Raw genomic sequence first — 14099 nt, 5'->3', positions numbered from 1 at the left:
CACCTGAAACAATGACCAAAAATGGTTCTATCCTTAACCATACTCAAATCAGTGAAGCAAAATAGGTGTGAGGAAATTTGGAGAATAAAAACATATAACAACAATATCACACATTTTAATACAATGGCTAATATATCACACATTTTAATACAATGGCTAATATATCATACATGTTTAAAGTATTAAAAAAAACAATGAATTAGCAGTCCTTATTTTCCTTACACCTGTTTTGCTTCACTGATGTACCATTTAAAGCCTGGAATACTGTGGGAACTATTCGTAAATTTTAAAACAAATTATTTCCTTTGAATATGTCAAAATTCCTCACGGGTGGAGGAGCTCGGCCCGGCCCAGCTCAGAGACGGCAGCGGTAGCGGCCTGGGGTTGGGCGGGTTGGCGGACCCCTCTGTGGAGATGGCCAACATCGCAGTGCAGAGAATCAAGCGGGAGTTCAAGGAGGTGTTGAAGAGCGAGGAGACAAGCAAAAATCAGATTAATGTAGATCTTGTAGATGAAAATTTTACAGAACTAAGAGGAGAAATAGCAGGACCTCCGGACACACCATATGAAGGAGGAAGATATCAACTAGAAATAAAAATTCCAGAAACGTATCCATTTAATCCCCCCAAGGTGCGGTTTATCACCAAAATATGGCATCCTAATATTAGCTCAGTCACTGGAGCTATTTGTTTGGATATTCTAAAAGATCAATGGGCTGCAGCAATGACTCTAAGGACAGTATTGTTATCACTGCAAGCACTCTTGGCAGCTGCAAACAGGGAGCCTCTAGTCTCTGAAAATGCTACTCACACCCCCTAGCCCTCTAGGATGCTCCCCATCACTTTCAGCCTACCTTTTTTTTTGGCTGGGCATGCTTCAAAATGAAGTGCTGGGCTCCTCCCACCCACTTGGGCCCAGACGCAATCTTGGAAATAAAGATGGCATTTGAGACCAGTACATGGCTTTGCAACATGCTAGCCTTCCAGTAGATTTTTTTTAATTTTGATTTTCTTTCTTGATTTTGGATTTATTTTATCTTGCCATCTAGTTCTGGTTTGAGCAGTTTAACATCTATTTAACATCTATTTGATTGCTCCTGCAATTTTTAGTTTTTTAAACGGTGCGTTTTAACTGTCTTATTGAACCTATTATATCTGGTATCTTAATTTTTTTGTAGTTTTGTTGCTGCTGAGTTCTGCTGGGGATTTTTGCTAGGCTGGGTGACTGAATTGTAACTTTCTGTTTAATACTGCCAGAAGAGCTGCTGGTTCTTCTATTGTAATGAATAGTTACCTTGGGGGCTCCATCCTGTCCAAAGCCCTGCCAGGGTCTTGCCAGAAGGGTAGAAAGAATGTCAGAGGCATTTTTTTGCCTCTTTGTTTCTTTCAAAAAGGGAAAAATTAGTTAAACAAGTCTCAGAGCTAGTCTAACTTCCCCTCTATGCTGGGGGCGTGATTGGGAGATGATCCTCAGATCTTTGGCCACTCCCTCCCTGCCCACTGGCACACCCCAGTTTGCCCATTTCTCCTTGTCTACAAAGTTCCAACCTCATAGAGGGAGCCACCATGGAAACCTCTGCAGTGGCTGGGAGGAACCAGGAGTGGGGCTCTGATGATGGGAAAGAACCGCAGATCAGAGGTCTGTCTAAGACCTTGGAGGGTTTTTTCTGAACAATCTATGGCCCCTGGAAGCTGGCTACAGAGCACAGGATTTCTTATCTTAAGGTGCAGTCCTATCCAGATAGTTGGCAGCCTCTTAGGAGGCTTCCCACTATCCAATGCAGGGTGGGAGGAGTGTGGAAGCTCCACGCTCCAGCTGCCCTGCATTTCTGCTAGACAGGTGATTTCACCTATCTAGCAGCAGCACCTCGGAGGGGAAGGGAAGGAGGCTGGGGCATCCGTAGGAAGTGCACCTGCCCCAGTCTCCTCCCCACCCCTGGGAACGCCCCCTTTCCCCCATCTCCACACTCCATTTTCTGAGCGCAGAGAGGTAGCCGGCAAGGTTCTCTCTGCACCATGAGGGGGCAAGGGAGGGGTGGGGAGCACGGTTTCTTGGCTCCCAGGTTGGAGCACTATCTCTGGCCTTGTAGCCAGGAAATTGAACAATCCTATGCCCCCCCCCCCATGCTGTCTAGGGGCCATAGATTGTTCTCCCCATTGTTATGTTGTGCTATCTATACGTACATGCTTTGAACCCACATTATTCACATTATCATAGTATTTAGATCATTTTTGATAGTATTATCAGTTCTTCAGCCCCCTTGAGCATTTGCCTGTGACAAGTAATGTACATAGATTTACACAAGAAAGCAGTCTCTTGGGTTTTCTGTTAAAACATATGGTTTTGTCAGTGGTTTGAAAAGCTACTTGTGTACATGGTATACCCTGCATTTAAAGTGAGATATATTTGTGCGAGAGCTTTGAGGTACCTGGGAAGAAGATAAATTCTTTTAGTGGTGTCTTGCTGCAAATGCTGTGCTCCATTTCCAACCAGAGATTTTGTTTAGAATTTCAAATCTTATGGACTAGTTACCTAAACTGAAATACTTCATAATACCTGAGAATTGTAACTCTTACAACCCTCTGTAAGGTTTCTCTAAATCTGTTTGTTTGTTTTTGGCTACATACACATATCTTCTTGCCTGCCCATATAAATAAATTGTCACTTGTCATTTTTCAACCAAGTCCAGAACTGGGGAACATGCAGAAAAGGGCAGCCAGAATGACCAGAGATCCCCTGGAACAACTACTCTACAATGAAAGATCACAACACTTGGATGTCTTTAGTTTAGAAAAAAAGGTGAATAAGGGAGGACAAGTTACATAAAATTATGCAAGGTGTGGAGAAAATGGAAAAAGAGAAGATTTTCTCCCTTTCCCATAATACTAAAACCCGGGCTCATCCCATGAAGCTGAATGGTGGGGGAGTCAGAACAGATAAGAGGAAGGACTTCTTCACACAGCACATAACTAAACCATACAGTTTGCTAGAGGATAAGGTTATTCATGACTACTAGCAGTTATGACTTTATGTTACCTACAGGATCACAGGTAGCATATATCTGAATATAAGTTGCTGAGGAACAACAGCACGGGAGAGCTATTGCCCTCATATCCTGCTGTGGGCTTCTCAGAAGTGTCTGGTTGGCCACTGTTGGAAACATGATGCTGGATTAGGCAGGCCTTTGGTCAGCATGGCTCTTCTTATGTGCTTAAGCAGGGCTGTAAAAGATAAGTAAGTTGAGGAAGAATCATAATTTTTGTTGCAGCTATCCTTCTAGTTCAAAAGCATGACCCAAGCAGATATAATTCCTTTTCTGCCCCATTGATTTTGCTGAGAGAGCTAAAAGTATGCTCCTCAGTCAAATGGTGGGATCATTTGCAGCCTCCTATATATTTCAAGAGTTGAAGGGGTGGGGGAGTTGAATCCGGAGGAATTTATGCTCTGTAGAAGATTCTGAGTTCCTGCATAGCTATTTGCATGCAGAACTTCCAACTCCAAATCTAGTCCAAACCTTGCAACTGTACCTAATCAACTGTTGTGGTCCAATAACAAATACACTAATGTATTTTTTTTTAAAAAGATAAATGTCGGGTTGAAGGCCCTCTAATCATCATAATTAGCATTTATATTGCGCATTTGAAATGCTCAAAGCAATTGACTACATTGGGCTGGATTGTACGATCATGGCATGGTTAACGAGCCGTGGTGGCTTGTTAATGTCACTGAGCATGCAAGTTGTATGCCAGCCGGATTTCCATAACTGCCCTTTCTGGCATGGCTAGCCATATCATTCAAACCAGGGCTGCATGGCTTGCTTGGGGGGAGCAGCAACCCTCCAATAATGCAACAACAGCCCATGGGTTATTTGAGGCTTGCTGCCCCCTCAGACAAGCCATGCCGTCTGGGTTCAGATGACATGGTAAGCCATGCCAACAAGGGTAATTAGAGAAATCCGGCTGGCACACACAGTTAACAGGCCACCGTGGCTTGTTAACCATGCCACAATTGTGTGAACCAGGTCATCATCTCTCCAAACCTTACAACAGCCTTTAAGCAGCAGGTCCAGCATCAGCCCCTGTAATTCTTTGGCAGCTGCCTGGGATATATTAATTAACTAATTAATTAATTTTTAAAAATTAAACATTTTTGCTGGTGCTCCAGTCACCACCAGGTAGATAGTTCTAGAAACTGCCATTTTAATTTCCCACAATTCCCCTGATGTGGTGTTGCTCCGTGGAATTGTCATAAGTTTAAATTGCACCATGTCTCTGGTGGAGATCTGGGAGATACCATTTTAATTTCCCACAATGTCCCTGATGTAGCAGTGTTCTGGAACAGCATGGGAAATTAAAATGGTAGATGGCTGCCGAACTGAGCTGTCCAGCACTCTGTGGAGTGCTGGCATTGTCTACTGCTGCTGCTGCTGCCACATAATCCCAGCAAGCGGGGAGGCTGACATATGAGGGTGCCCACAAGTGGAACAAAAAAAAAACCTGGAGCCAGCCCTGATATGTAGACTACTGTTAGTATATCTGTACTGTAATTGGAAGAGAGGGTTTAGGCCAAAGGCAGGCATCTTATCCTCCAGATGTTTTGGCTTATAATTCCTATCATGCCTCACCATTGGCTATGCTGGCTAGGGCTGAAGGGAGTTGTAGGCCAAAACATCTGGAGGACCACAAGTTACCCACTCCCAATTTAGGCTCAGAGAGGATAGTGACTTTTATAAGACCAAGCACTGGATGAGCTAAGATTTGAAACATGGCTTTGAACATAGAGATGTTATCAGAGTTTCATCTTTGAAATAAATCCAGTTTGATCCCTTACAATTTACACATTTATTTACTATTTATTTAAAATTATATACCATTTCCCATTTTAAAAATCACAAAGTGGTTTACAATAAATTATAAAACAATAAAATGCAACAATATTACAGTTCACAAGGCTCCATTAAATAAGGCTTAAAACAAATTAGGGCACAATCCTATGCATGTTTAGACAGAAAAAAGTTTAAGCTGGGGAATGCTGGGAGTTGTAGGACTTTTTCTGTCTAAACATGCATAGGATTGTGCCCTTAATCAGTTAATGGCTGGGAAAAGCTAGTGTAAACAGATAAGGTGTTTTTTTTAATGAATGTTGAAAGTGCATGAACATCAGTGCCTGACAGAGGGGAGGTCATTCCAGAGGGTGTTCGTCACCACAGAGGAGGCCCATTGCCTTGTTGCTACCAGATGGAGCTCTGCAGGATGTGGCACAGACAACAAGGACTCCCCAGAAAATCAATAACAAGAGCAATAACCAAGAACAATGCAAACATTTTGCAGCCTCACTGAAAAGTGAAAGTGACTGGTGACTGCATGCCTACATTGTATCCTGAGTTTCAGCACCAAGATCAAACTAGGGGATCTGCTGGGAAACAGGTGACCTGTTTCTCAACAGAGTGCGTGTGTGTGTGTGTGTGTGTGTGAAATGCAAATGGGTGGGGGAGTGACCACAGCAATAGCAGCGGGGACAGGATGCATAACCCATTTCCCCTTGGGCCATTTTTCTGATTAAAATGTCCTCCCCAGCTGCTTTCCCACCTACAGGGGAAAGGTACAGGAACCCTGTATATTTCCTTTTACAAGTGGGAACGCAGCCAGGGTTGCACTGTTGATATGAAAAGTGATTAAAGGGGTTAAGCAACTTCTTTCCTACCACACACCACTCCATTTAGATGTTCAGATCTCCATTCAGATGTCTCCCAGCTCCATTTCAGTCTCTCTCTCTCTCTTTCTCTCTCTCTCTCTCTCTCTCTATTCCATAAAAAAGTGATCATATGTCTCCTGGCATCTAATCTAATTTGGCCCTTATTTCTGCCCTCATCTGCTGCCTGGTGTTCAAAGATTTTGCACTATAAAGCACATTGTTGGATAACTTGAACAAATATTTGGGGTTAACAGTAAACGTGCATTTACAGAATTCCCCATGGGAACTCATCTGTGCACAGGCTTTTATTGTTTATGGGCCGTATCCAATGGTGTTATTCCACAAGCTCAAATAGCAGTAGCAAAGCTCCTCCGAATCTTTCTGTTGCACAAGGCATGTGCATTACGCTTGTGCAACCGCTTGTGCATCCATTCTTGTGCAAACCTAACTTTAGTTGGATTCTCCTCTTGTGCATAGTTCAGAACCTAGTTGCTGCTAGTGCAAAGTCATTTGCGTTAGCGGAATGACGTAGCTGGATACTGTCCATTGGTCATTAGGTCATTGGTCACCTGTTTCTTAAGGGGTTCTCATAACTGAGAAGTGGTGATGCTTCCAGGTAGAATCTAACCTGATTAGATGATCTGATATATAGAAATGGTAGAAATGGACAAGCCTTTTGATTCTCTAGGCTTGGCCCTGCTAAGATAGTACAGGTAAAACCGCTATCACTCAAGGGTGCTGCCCTCACCTGGACAAAGCTTTGCTTGATTTGTCTAGCTTGGGACAAGTTATCCAGTTTAGATCTCCTTCCTTAAACTGACATAATATTGTAACCAATGGACAGTATTCTATGCTGCCCGTGCACTAGCAGGACTCACTGCAGTTTCTGAACTATCAGGAAAGAGCAGAAATGCTAATTTCTGGAATGGGGCAGGTCAATGGAGCTCACAAAGGAGCTCTACTGACCTGTCTTGAACCAGAAACAAGTGTTTCCACCCATTTCCAAGGTTGCTGTTGTATTAGCGGTGAGTCCCATGGGTGCAATTGAACCAGCAGAGACATAGCAGCAATATAGGATATTGCCCAATGCCTTCAAAAAGGCTTGAGGGGGGGTTGCCCAAATTGTGATTTATTCTCAGAATTATGGTCATTTCAAAAATCGTTTAGTGTACTTGTTTGTTTAGTTCCCAGAGGAAAAACATGTTCTGGCTTCCTTTGTGTAGACTCTGTGTGCCACTCTCTGAGAGCCTCCTCCCTTCGGCTACCAACTGTTGCTGCCGAGGCCATCAGAAGCAGCAGTCAGACTTGGCTCCATCATCCCTGGCTCAAGGTCAGAGCCCCTCCCTTCTGCCACCAACTGTCGCTGCTGTCAGAGGGAGAGGAAGCAGCAGCCCTTCCACTGTGCCCATGACCTGCTGAACTTTGCAACTAAGAATTTAGTGCTTGAACTTGCTTTTTTCCTCCCACCCTCTCAATCCCCTTTCCTTCTGTGTCATGTCTTTTAGACTGTAAGCCTGTGAGCAGGGACTGTCTTATTTCTTACCTTTGTAAGCTGCCTTGGGAGCCCATTTGGCTAAAGGGTGAGATAAAATGCTATAAATAAACAAACTAGATAAGTTAAATGTATGCATTTAATGTGTCTTTTTTTTCCTCTTTAAAAGTACTAGCTGCAAGGGAGGAGTGATCTGGATTGGGCCCATGGTGCACAGGGGTGGGAAGTTAACCCTTTCCCCTGTGCTGCAGTCCCAGTAAAAATTGACCCCCTGAACTTGCCATTTCCCCCAGAAGGGAATCTGCCATCGGTGCCAATGACAGCTCCTGGGGCAATGGTAGATTGTGGGGCAGGGGGTGGGATCACCATCTCCCTATATGACATGGTCCTGATTCTCCCATGGCAGCTATCTTTAAAGCGACAGCAAAACATGTTAAATGTATACATGCATTTAATGTATTCTCTAGGAAAATGCTGTGTCATCGCACACACATCTCATTTGGGCATGTGTCTGAACAGAGTTTTTATTTTCTTTTGTTACAAATATATTCATAATTATGTCTGTGTTGAAGACTGGAAGCCACTCCCAAATAAAGCTTGTCAGTTTGTGTCCCTTTGACCCTTCCAAAAAAACATGGAAGGCATAATTCAAAATTTGCCATCTTGGTTGCCCCTGTGTAGAAGCACAGAACGGACTACATCAGCTTTCCCGTGATTATGCTGTATGGCAACCTTCCCCAACCTATTGCCCTCCAGATGTTTGGACTACAACTCCCATTGTCATTGACCACTGGCCATGCTAGCTGGGGCTGGTAGGAGTTGCAGTGCATACTATTCAGAGGGCACCAAACTGGGGAAGGTCTAGTTCAGCCTTCCCCAACCTGGTGCTCTCCAGATGTCTTGGACTGGAGCACACCATGTTGGGGAAGGGTTGGTCTACCTAGGGAGCAATCCTATCTAGAGAGGCGGCCGCCTACGAACTTGGAGGCGACCACCTATCCAAAGCAGGGCAGGAGAAGCACAGAGGGAATCGTTCCCTCTGCACTTCTTCTGCCCTGTTTTTCCGGCTAGACAGCCAATTGTGGCTGTCTAGCCACAGGAGCACAGAGCATGGAAGGAGGCTGCTGTACGACACATAGGATGGGTCGTACAGGCAGTTGCGCTCTCCCTGCCCCAGAACACCCCCAGCCATGCCCCTTTCCGGCTGCTCCGTGCTCCTCTTGCAAGCACGGAGGACAGTGCTGTTCTGCGCTGCCTCCGAGGCAACGCGGAATGGGGGGGAGGTCAGTTCTCCAGGAACCAACCTCGGAGCACAGGCTCCGAGGTCGATTCCCAGAAAACAACATATCCTATGGCCGTCTAGCCTCTGTCTAGCAACCATAGGATTTATCCCTTCAGTTTATTAACACAGAAAACCTCCCAGAGCTTTAAACCAATTATCCCCATGTCCACCAGATGTCAGTATAATATAATACTAAAAATGGCTCTTCTAAGTCTTCCTCTTGCAAAGCAAAAATGGCTTTAGTGTGTCTTCTAAGAAATGTTCAGAAAATAGAATTAAATTTAAGTACCACAAACTTTTCATTCTGAAAGTGAAGGGGAATTACTAGCTCACATCCTTGTCATGTAATATGATAAAACCTACTGAGCCAAGTTAAGAATTTGATCTCAAAAATTGAACATGCAATACTTTTTTGTCTCTATTGTTCAATTGGTGGAGTTGCTCTGCCTGTTTCCCATAATTCAACCTCATACAGAGCCATTCACACAGGACCAGAACAGACCCTGGCCACGAGGCAACTGCAAAGTATCACCTTATTATGTAAGAAATGTTCATGTAGTCCATCCAAAGACTAGCTGAAAATGCAAACGACGACGACAACAACGAAACATGTAGACAGCTCACTGCTGTATATTACATTGTATATCAGGCAGCATAGGAAAGCATTCTCTACCACTCTGGTCATAATATTAGAAACATGTGGGAGGTTTTCAATATTAAGTCCCACTTCAATAAGCCAAGTGGGTAAAAATGGAGAAGGCCAGGGAATACATCTTTCACCACCAATGAGTGGGGAAAACCATTTCCTCCAAAATGGCTACAAACTGCCACTACCTCTTAATTTTAACTCTTCTGCCTTTCTTGTCCCTCTACCAATTAAAAGGGAATTTAAAAATCCTAGATAGAACATTAGACAAAGAGGGCACTCCGCTCTTGGGTCCAGCCATGTGAAATTAGGCCACTATGATTGAGGGCCAGTGTTCTTAGCCCTGTCTGGGACTGAGAAATATTCTTCACAATTTCAACTTTAATTGAACTTGAAGAAACCATGTCATCCATAGCAAGCATTCTCCCTCCCTCCCTCCCTCAATCTCATGTAACTTTTATTTTTTTCTGGTTGTAGAGATTGGCAATGCTACTGTTTATATTACTTGCTTCAGAAATAAAAAGTGGACTTTAGTATTCCTTCTGTAATTTAAACATTCATGTGCTACAATAATCAACTGATTGTTGATGAGTGTCAGCTTCGTGAAATGGGGTCACCAATTTGCTTCCAAATGTAGTAAGGCTCTCTGTTTTGTATTTATGGCAAGATGTGCACATGTATTATTATTAATGTTGCAATGACAAATACAGATACTGCTTCTTTCCTCCAGGATCTCAGGAGAGGTCCACAATTTGGTTTGCATTTTTCCACATCCAAGGGTGATGGATTTGTGGCAAAGCTCATTGGGCCTCCTGCTGGAAGCTTTTTCACCCTAGACTTTCCTATCCCCCACATGCATGGCTATATAATACAAGAACAGAAGGGCATATTCTGCATCATGCTAATGCAGAAATTCATTTTTTAATTCACCAGAGTATCACAACATTATTATTATGTTTAAAAAATCTGTTCTACATACTTTTTTTGCCTATGAATAATAATTTGCCACATGCTTTAATCTTATTGTCATCTGCTGCTCTACATAATATTAAAAGGCATGGCAATTAACACTGGTTAAATCAAATCTAAATCATTTGCGGCACAGTCTTGTGGAGTAGTTACTTAAAATTGCTTGTCCATGATTTTAAGCTTTGGTGAATTCTGATATTCCAAAAAAAAGCCACTCGTGTGACTCCCCAGTTCCATTCTAAAAGATATACAGGATAGTTTAAAAGTTTCACACCACAGGATAAGTTACAGGAGTGGTTCATGTTGTTTGCCACCCATTTGGGAACTTTTGATTTGCCCTAACATGAAATTTGAACATTTCTTTTTAAACATAATGCTGATATTAGCACACTTTGATTTCCAACAGTTATAGATGGGACACTTTGAAGAATTCTAGACAGATAAACCAAAGTAAATGTTGGTATACGTATACAGGGCTTTTCTACAACAGGCTGTTAATCCGCTGTATCTACTTTTATCCAAGCACTACACGGAGAGCATCTAGTTCCCTGCTTTTCCACTACATAACCTCTAGGCAACACTGGTATAGTGGAATAGTGCAATTACACCAGTGAAAAAAGCAGTTTCCCAATCTTCCGTGCTCTAAAAACAGCTCTCCAAAAGTGCTGTTTACAAACAGAAAGAAACTGGAGGGTCACAACATCATCTAAAGAACCTATAAACAACTGTGAGCAGGGAATGATGAGTGCATCATGAGTGCATAGATGCCTCATGTAGAAATGCTCAAAGACAATGTATTTCTCATCTGAATTCCACCAATGGGTTAATAATAGATTTATTTGTTCTTTTAAATTGTTCATCTCACTTTTCTGCAAAGAACTCAGAGTGGCTAACAATAAAATAATCAAACCACCAAAACATCAATAAAGGTATAATATAAAAAGAATCAACAGGGAAATATTTTTTGCAATCAGCAAAAAAGAAAATAAAAAACAAGTGGGTCACCTCCTCACCCCCACCTCCATTGAAGCAGCAGAGGGGAAATGAAGCTGGCAGTTATTTCCCCTCAAAACCAGGAAATAAAATCAATTTAAAGGTTGGCTTTGCTGAAGAGAGCATTCTACAACATCACTTAAGAGAGCATTCCACATCATTGCCAGCACAACAGAAAAGTCCCTGTTCCTGCATTCCCCGCTCCTGCACTGCACAGCTACTGTCAGTGGCACAACCCAGAAAAGAACCTAATGTGTTCAGAGAACATGGGAAGATTCATACAGGAAAAGGAGATCCTTAAGGTAGCTAAGCCATTACAGTTTAAAGGTAATATCCAGCACCTTCCATTGAGCCCAGGAACAAACAGGAAACCAATGGAGTTACAACAGAACTGCAGTTATATGCTTCAACCAGCCAACCCCAGGCAGTAATTTATTTAATTATTACATTAATATCCCACCTTTTTTCCTCCAAGGAACCCAAGGCAGTTTACAGGATCATCCTCTTCTCCATTTTACCTTCACAACAACCCTGGCTTTCTTCACATGGTGCTTTTATCCTGCTATTGGGATCGCTCAATCACAGAAGTTTTCAGGCTCTTTAGATGACACCATGAACCTCCAAGGTGTCTCCTGCACTAAATGGCCTTTATTCCGTTTTTAAATAGGTTGCAGATAATGAGCTATCAAATTACCCCATTGTGTTCCACTTCAGTTTCCTCTGTGAAAAGAGGAAAAGCGGCAAGAGATCAATGGAGTGAGATCAATGAAAGATATGGAAGACTCAAATACAGGGAGAAGGAGGGGGAAGGGGGTGGGCGGAAAGGAAGCACATGAAAAAGGGAGTCGTCATGATCCTACATTTAAAATGGAAGCAGAAAACCCCGTTTTGAATGCAAGATTTTAGGCTGGTGTAGAGATGCTCCCTGTGAGGTAGGTTAGGCTGAGAGTCAGTGACTGGCCTAAAGCCACCCAGTGAGCTTCATGGCCAAGTGTTGACTAGAACCCAGATCGCCCGAGTCCTATTCCAGCACTTTACCCACTGCACTGCACTGACTCTCTGGATGTTTTTCAAGGGCAGCTTCTAGTAGCATGCTTTACAGTCATTCCTCCATTCCAGCTACTAAATCAAGAAGGACTGTGGCCAGGTCTGTCTTCTCCAGGAAAGGATGCAGCTGAGGATGAGGTGGTGGAATGAACCTGGTCTCCCAAGTCCCAGTCCAGCACTCTAACCACTATGCTATAGTGCTCTTAGTGGTGTATATCCTTTGGACTGTGCACTTCTCCAAATTTTGTGATGCAGTTCTCTGCTCAAAAAATGTGTACAAAGGTGTGTATCTAAGCGGAAATGCATACATAAATGGATAGTTTAGGGAAAATGTGCACAAAATGCATATTTTTAGGGAAAATGTGTACAATTTAAATGCAAAATGTTATTGATTGATTGATTGATTGATTGTAGAAAATGGGACAGAATGAATTCATGGTTGAATGCATGTGAAACCGAAATGGGCCAAAAACAGACTGATTTCTTCATCCCTGAGATTTCATCCCAAATCCAGATGACCACCCCACAATTTTATGTAAAATCGTAAAAAAAGACATGATAGGCTACGTAAATCTTTACATAGCCTATCATGGTTGGGCGGGTTTAAAAACAAAACAAAACCGCGCACGCAAATGGTGGCGGCTATGGCTGCCGCCATTTGCGTTCCTTCTTTTTACCGTCTTAATCTACGTAAATATTTACGTAGACTATGACAGTGAAAATAAAGGGGAACGCAAGTAGCGTAGCGGGCGCTATTTGCGTCCCCTTTTGATTCCTGTTTTAGCCTACGTAAAGATTTACGTAGGCTAAAACGGGGAATCAAAGGGGGATGCAAATAGCGCCCGCTACGCTACTTGCGTTTTCCTTTATTTTCGCCGTCATAGTCTACGTAAATATTTACGTAGATTAAGACGGCCAAAAAGAAGGAACGCAAATGGCGGTGGCTGTAGCCGCCGCCATTTGCGTATACGTTTTTTTTTTGTTTTTTTGTTTTTACCCAGAGCCCTCTGCGGCCAGAAATCCGGCTGCGGATGGCTCTGGCCTGGCCGGGCCTGGCCGGCTGCTCTGCGGAGCTGCCGCGGAGCACAGCTGGCCGTTCGAGGATTCCGGGGGGAGGAACGGAGCGCCTCCCCCCGGCCAGGATTCTGGGGGGAGGGATGGAATGCCTCCCCCACCACCATCAACATAATCCACAAAAGGTAAGTCACTTTCGTACATCCCTACTTCCAAGATAAAGCCTTCCAAAGGACAATTTTCCTGGTGGCCATTGCAAATATTGCACTTATTGTAAGAAAGCAGTTTCTTATCCCTGTCAATGAGAGGCAATGGAGCATTTCTCAGAGATTTGGTTACACGGAATATTTTTAGTTTATGCTATATAAGGCCTTTGTAAAAACAAAAACAAAAAACCCTAACAACAATGTCATGTAGGGGAAAACAATCAAACACCAAGAAAACTAGGACTGGAGATCACACTGGCAATATTAAATATCAAAATACTCTGCTAGCAATACTAGCACAATCCTGAGTATTGAATAAAATTCAGAATGTGTGGCTTTAGCAGAGGTGGTGTTGGGGCTATAGAGAAATGCTTAAAACAAACAGACAGAAATCATTTAGAAAAAGAATCCAGGTACATTTTAAGACAATGATGACCCCCAACTGGCCTCAGTGAATCGTTTGGTCTTACTGCTCTACCCTAAGCCTCCAGCTGCTTTATGTCTTTTTTACATACAGTAGGTCTTTCCCTAGCTTTTTAGCTATGTATGGTATCTATCTTGATGACTGGTTTTCTAATGTTTGGACAGTGCAATCCTATTCATATCTTAGAACTAAGTCCCATGGAGTGGAGTGGGACTTACTCCCAGGTAAGAGTATACAGGATTGCAGCCTTAGTTACATTTGACATTTAGCTTCCGAGTAGAACTTGAAGAAATAGGTAGAATATGGCACATTTTTAGGATTGCATATTATAT

General features: G+C 42.9%; 1 protein-coding gene across 1 annotated transcript in view; it reads right to left on the bottom strand.

Annotated features, from left to right (window-relative positions):
- The window catches only part of BACE2 (beta-secretase 2), a 58747-nt gene extending 51434 nt beyond the window's left edge, over positions 1–7313 (bottom strand). The window contains exon 1 of the mRNA XM_084843780.1: positions 6918–7313. The gene's annotated coding sequence lies outside the window, so the exon portion shown is untranslated. The remainder of the gene's footprint in view (positions 1–6917) is intronic.
- Between the last annotated feature and the right edge of the window lie 6786 nt (positions 7314–14099).

The sequence above is a fragment of the Heloderma suspectum genome, chromosome 3 (genome assembly GCF_057233095.1).
Source record: "Heloderma suspectum isolate Gila_16-S chromosome 3, 16-S_ref, whole genome shotgun sequence".
Classification (NCBI taxonomy): domain Eukaryota; kingdom Metazoa; phylum Chordata; class Lepidosauria; order Squamata; family Helodermatidae; genus Heloderma; species Heloderma suspectum.
The sequence above is the reverse complement of the archived record's forward strand: the minus strand, read 5'-3'. Positions and strand labels throughout refer to the sequence as shown.